We start from the raw sequence: 6,005 nt of genomic DNA on the forward strand, positions 1-6,005 counted from the left end.
GAGAGTGGTCTCTCCAGAAAGCAGACAAGGGTGGGGATGGAAAAATGTCTTGGGTAGTGGGGTCGGATTGTAAATGGCGGAAGTGTCGGAGGATGATGCGTTGCATCCGGAGGTTGGTAGGGTGGTGTGTGAGAACGAGGGGGATCCTCTTTGCGCGGTTGTGGCGGGGGCGGGGTGTGAGGGATGTGTTGCGGGAAATGCGGGAGACGCGGTCAAGGGCGTTCTTGATCACTGTGGGGGGAAAGTTGCGGTCCTTGAAGAACTTGGACATCTGGGATGTGCGGGAGTGGAATGTCTTATTGTGGGAGCAGATGCGGCGGAGGCGGAGGAATTGGGAAGAGGGGATGGAATTTTTGCAGGAGGGTGGGTGGGAGGTGTATTCTAGGTAGCTGTGGGAGTCGGTGGGCTTGAAGTGGACATCAGTTACAAGCTGCATACCGGGCTTGCTGAGCACAGAGCCGAAGTTCGGCTAATTCTTGGTGGACTGCCTCCAGTGCTGGCATTGTGCTGTTTCCCAGGACGCTGAGTCCACATACAAGGTAATTTCAATTTTTTGCGGCCACCAGCCCTGGTGAGCCTCCCAAGCTGACAGTTCCCAGGAAGCCGAATCCCAAGGAAGAGCCCAAGACCATCGGGTCCTGCCATGCAGCGCAAAACTCCCAGCTCAGGAAGCGTGTGACAATTTGTCGTGGAGATCATGCTTGTTGGGGACAAGGGACCGTGAGGGGCTTAATTTTCCCAACAGCAAACAGCACCAGCAGAGTTGGAGTGGCAGTTGTGAAGGTCCCGTTAAGGAGGAAAGCAAATCCCTTTTTAGCCCATTAGCAGGTAACAGGCTCAGGTATTCCTTGATAGCTATTCCAGGAGCACTGACCCTTATATGGATGGAAATTTGCGGAGTTAAACGGAAATGTAGTTTAGTCTGTTTCTACTTGGTTGGATGCCATTGCAATCCCCACAAGTCCACTGTATGCCCGGGGTCATAGTTATTGGCTTAGATTCGAAGCAGTGGCAGTTCAACCATCCTCCTCTAGTGGTGCAATTTCTTTTTACTCACCGATAGGGCCAGGAAATATTGTGGGGGTGATTAGTAACTGGAGCAAGCACACAACAAGTCCCAGTTCCATTAAAGCAGAATGGATAGCTGTTGGGATTTGTACAGTTAGCCCCTTCCTTCCCATGCCTAGGTCTAGTGTCCACACAATCTGAGGGGCCATTAACTACCAATTCCACACACTTACCCTGCGCACCCCTCGTCCAAATTCTCCTCTCCCCATAGCAATGTTTACCGGAATACTCTACTTCATAAAGCTGACGAGGGTTCCAGGCAGGTGTTGTCACAAATAACGCTTCTACAGACTGTGCGAGCAGGTAACGTGCTGTCTGATTCCCATGCAGCTGGATGTGTGTTCGATAAAACAGATTGTCCTGCTGGCCATACATGGGCAGAATAACACTCAGTCCAATGGTTAATTGCACCCTGATGAGGGAATCCATCATTTACAGTAACTTAGGTGGATCCAGCGATTCTGTCCTTCAGCTTTAAGAGCTGTCAGAGTTTGAAGAAGTTCTTGATATGGTCCTTTCCACCTTGGCCCAAGCTTGGGACGATCCCAGTCCAAGACAAGTATAAAATCTCCAATCTGTGGCCACAAAGATCGATTCTGGCTCTGAAGGTCTTGGTCTGGTGCCTGCGGAGGCGGTCCGAAGGCGCACTTCACCTGTGAATGGAGAATCTTTAGAGATGTTGTTAGTTGTTGGAAGTACCTTTGCATTTCTTCTCCCATCACATTTAGGTCAATTTGGGTGGGTGGGTTGGTATTGGCATCTCATGGTGTTCTGCTGGGTTGGCCATGGACTATTTCTGCTGCTGAGAGCCCAGTCGTCGAGTGGGGTGTTATTCGCATGTAATACAAGGCTCGGGGAAAAAAACCGTTAACCAGTTAAGGCCGGTCTCTCATGTCAACTTGGTCAATATCGCCTTGAGTGTACCATTAGCCCTTTCCACTATCCCTGCCGCCCTGAGGTTGTCAGCACAGTGGAATTGCTGTTGGATGTGTAATGTATCACACAGTTCCTTATTAATCTTTCTGACAAAGTGAGGGCCGTTGCCCAAACTAATTTGTCGAGGCACTCCAAACCTTGGTATTCTTTCACTTAATAACAATTTTACTGCTGATGAGACTTTGCTGTTAGTAGTTTAAGAAAGCCTCTATCCACCTACTGAATACATCTACAATGACACGATAATACTTATAACTGTTTACGTGCAGTATTTCAATCAAATCCAGCTGAATGCATTCAAACGGTCCATCTGGCAAGGGTGCTTTTCCTGGTGAGCATCTCAGCCCCTGACCCACATTGTTTTGCTGGCATGTGAGACATGATGCTGTATGAGACTGGGCTGCCTCAGTCAGTCTGGGGTGCCACCAGGTACGGAGCATCATACCTCTCATTCCCTCCATGCCACGGTGGGTTTCAGAATGCAGATAGTCAACAAGCATCAGTAATAAATTATCAGGAATACACACTTGGCCGACTGGGGTAACCCAAAGGCCTGAGGACGCAGAATGCAAACATCCATGCGCCTTCCAAATATCCTTTTCAGAAGCAGGACATCCCACTGTAAGTGCCGAACAGTGACTATATCTGGCATGTCCGCCTTGTCTGAAGGCGTGCGATTTACCGCCTGCTTGTTCATAAAGGGCACAATAAAAGTTTGATCTGCAGCAGCCTGTTTGGCAGCCTGATCAGCCCGAGCATTGCCCTGAGTAACTACAAAATCTTCAGAGGCATGGGCAGTGCATTTGATAATTGCCAATTGTTTCAGGTGGAGGATTGCCTGGAGAAGGTTTTTAACTGACAGGGAAGTCTGGATGGGTGTTCCTAAGGACGTTAAAAACCCACGCTGAGACCATTACTGGCCAAAGTCGTGGGAGACTCCAAAGGCAGAGCAAGAGTCGGTGTAAATATTTGCTGACTTCCCTGAGGCTAGGGTGCAGGCGCGGGTGAGAGCAAAAAGCACTGCTTTCTGAGCACAGACCAGGGGCACAAATGCCACTGATTCTAATGCGGAAGCAGCATCGACAATCACTTATCCGGCGGGGGTGGTGGGGGGGGCGCGGGGATACCCACGGGGGACATGGAGGAACTGCCGTCAACAAACAGGATAAGGCCCAGAGAAGGGAGTGGGACTTCAGTAAGGTTCGGGCAGGGAGAGGTTAGAAATTGGTTCCTTCGGAGGCAATCATGGAGGTGTTCGCTCAAAAACGTGGCTGGGTTAATAGTGCAGCAGAAAAAAAATATCAAGAGGGGATTGTTAAGGAGTACGACTTCGTAGCAGCTTTAACGTGCCAGGGTAAGGTGCTGAGTTTAGTGGGAGGTGACGAGGGCTACAATGGCATGTGAGGTATAGATGGTAACAGGCTGCTGGAGAGTAACATTGGAGGTTGCAGTGACTAAGGAAGGAACTGCAGGAAGAATCTGGGAATCAGGGGGTAATCCCTGAGCTACAGATTCCAGTTGGGTAGAGTAGGAGGCAACCGGTCGTTTGCGATCGCAGCGAGTCTGTGTCAATACTCCTGTAGTACACCCATCCAGAACATGAGCATGTAGCTGGAAAGGTCTGTCATATAAAGGGCGTCCGAAAGCTGGCGGGGGCGGGGGGGAGGTCGGGGGGCAGCAAGGGCTGTTTTTAAGTCTGTGAAAGCTGACCTTTGCTCTTTAGAGAGGGTGAAGAATTTCTGGGGCTTTACAAGAAGCCAAAGGGGTTCGGAGTTTGGTGAGCAAAGCTACATTAGGGAGCCATGTTCAACACTAATTTACTAATCCTAAAAAGGCCCTCATCTGTTTAGGGGTGGTGGGTGAGGGGGTCATAAGAACAGGGGCAATGCGCTCAGGGATGAAGATTTGGAGATGTTGGAGCTGGCGGTGCAAAACCTGGGGAAATAGTGTGGGTGAGTGGACGAGCCCTTCGCGGAGACAAGTCCAGGAATACTGCAGGCTCTTGAAGGTGAAGACAAACAGATACTGAGACTCCTTATCCAAGGGATTAGCAAAAAATGCATGTTGTAAGTCCACGACGGTGAAGGCACACACATCCGAGGGGATGTTACTTAGGATAGTGACAGGATTCTGTACAATAGGATATTAGGGTCGGACTGCCTTATTTATTTGTCTGGGGTCCTGGACCAGTCACCAATCCTATCTGGCAGGCTTAGGGACGGGCAGAATAGGAGTATTGCAAGGTGATTGGCAAGGGACTAATATACCTTGCTGGAGGAACGAATCTATTAAGGAGATTATCCCTTCCACTGCCTCGAGTTTGAGAGGATATTGAAGTATCGAGGGTTAGGGCGCTCCCAGGATGACCTGTATTTTTATGGGAGTGACTGGAGTATATCCCACCTCGTGGCGGGAAGCAGACCACGGGTCTGAAGAAGGCTCCTCGGAGGGACCATGATGAGGGTGGTGGTGACATAATGTCCCAAACACAGTAAAGGGACCCGAATAACATAAAATAAGACCATCAGCCAACTGCTGTGTGGAGCCCTTCACGTCCGGGTCTGACTGTTGGATCAAGCGGTGCGCTAGGAATCCCAAGGACTGAACCTTATAGCCAGTATTCACACTCAGTGTGAGGTGGGCGGACAATAGACCCGATTGGTGCCATGTGTGGGACGGCCCCTCCACCAAGAACGCTGATCCTGCTTTCCTTCAATATACTCTGTAACAGAGGCAGATAAGCTTGATATCAGATAGGGGGCGTAGATAGCAGCCAGTTCATGGGAAGCGCCCTTCGGGTCACAGCACAAAGTAATATGAGGGCTAGGGATCTGGAGTGGAGGGGTGAAATCCCAAGGGGATAAGTCTATTCTCCACCAATGTGGCAATCGATGAACCCACAACTGCCGCTTAGCCGGATCACTTTTTATGCTAATGCCCTTGTTGAGACAGAGAATTTCAACTTGAAGGCGCAAGAAATCCCTCCCCGCTAAGGTAACTCCCAAATTGAGAGTCTAGGCAAATTGAATAACACAGGTTTGAGGGCCATATCGGATCGTCAACGCTTCTGTTAAAGAGCAGGTGTCTTCTTGTCCAGAAAGCCCGCTAAGGCTTATATAGGTGGACGAGATCTTAAACCCATATCGCTGTATACAGGGAGCATCAAGCGTCGATGTCGTGGCCCCAGTGTCAATCACAAAGGGAAATGCTACACCTTGTACAGTTAGATTAACAATTGGTTCAGCCTCCGGATCTCGAGTAAAAACAGGCAGATTATGGGGCGAAGATAGTCAGGCCGAAAAAGGATTATTAGTGGAAAAAGATTGCCTTGTTCCTTGGGGTCTCCCTTGTGGTTGGTTCTGTGGGCAAATTCTCATGCAGTGATCCCAACTGCCACAGTTAAAACATCCCGGGGTCGAGCGGGGCGCTCTGCTTTGAGGCAGAGGGGCACTGGCTCTATGGAATGTGGGGGTGGCTGCATATGATGCTCCATATTGAGGAACAGTAGGACCCTGTGGATGGGTTGTGTAACCATTACCGTAATTGTCAGTCTGGCTAGGAACATAGTCCTGAGGTTCTATTTGATATGCTCTTGCAAAGACTGACACTAGAGGTGGTGGGTTGCTGGACCTGGGTCAACGTGGGGGGTGCTGCACCATGTCATATTTGATCTTGGTTGGTTTGGATTCCTTCACAGTGTTCCAGTAATAAGTCAACACCCTTTTCATCTGGGGATGAGTATTCTCTGGCCAATCCATGTTATTAGTGCGAATAACTGTCGCCACAGCCTCAGGTATACACTGCAGCAAAAGATCATTGAACTGTGGTGAGGGATTCCCTGCAATGTAGGCAGCATCGCCAGAATAGGTGGCAGAGATGGAGTAAAAACGATCCCAGAAATCAGGGCCGTCCTCCCCACATTTGGGCTTGAACTCCAGCACCTTGGTAACACCTATCGGCTGTTGTAAGCTTCGCTTGAGTGCATCTTTAATGGTTTGCAG

This window comes from Stegostoma tigrinum, chromosome 21 (assembly GCF_030684315.1).
Source record: "Stegostoma tigrinum isolate sSteTig4 chromosome 21, sSteTig4.hap1, whole genome shotgun sequence".
In the NCBI taxonomy this organism is placed as follows: Eukaryota; Metazoa; Chordata; class Chondrichthyes; order Orectolobiformes; family Stegostomatidae; genus Stegostoma; species Stegostoma tigrinum.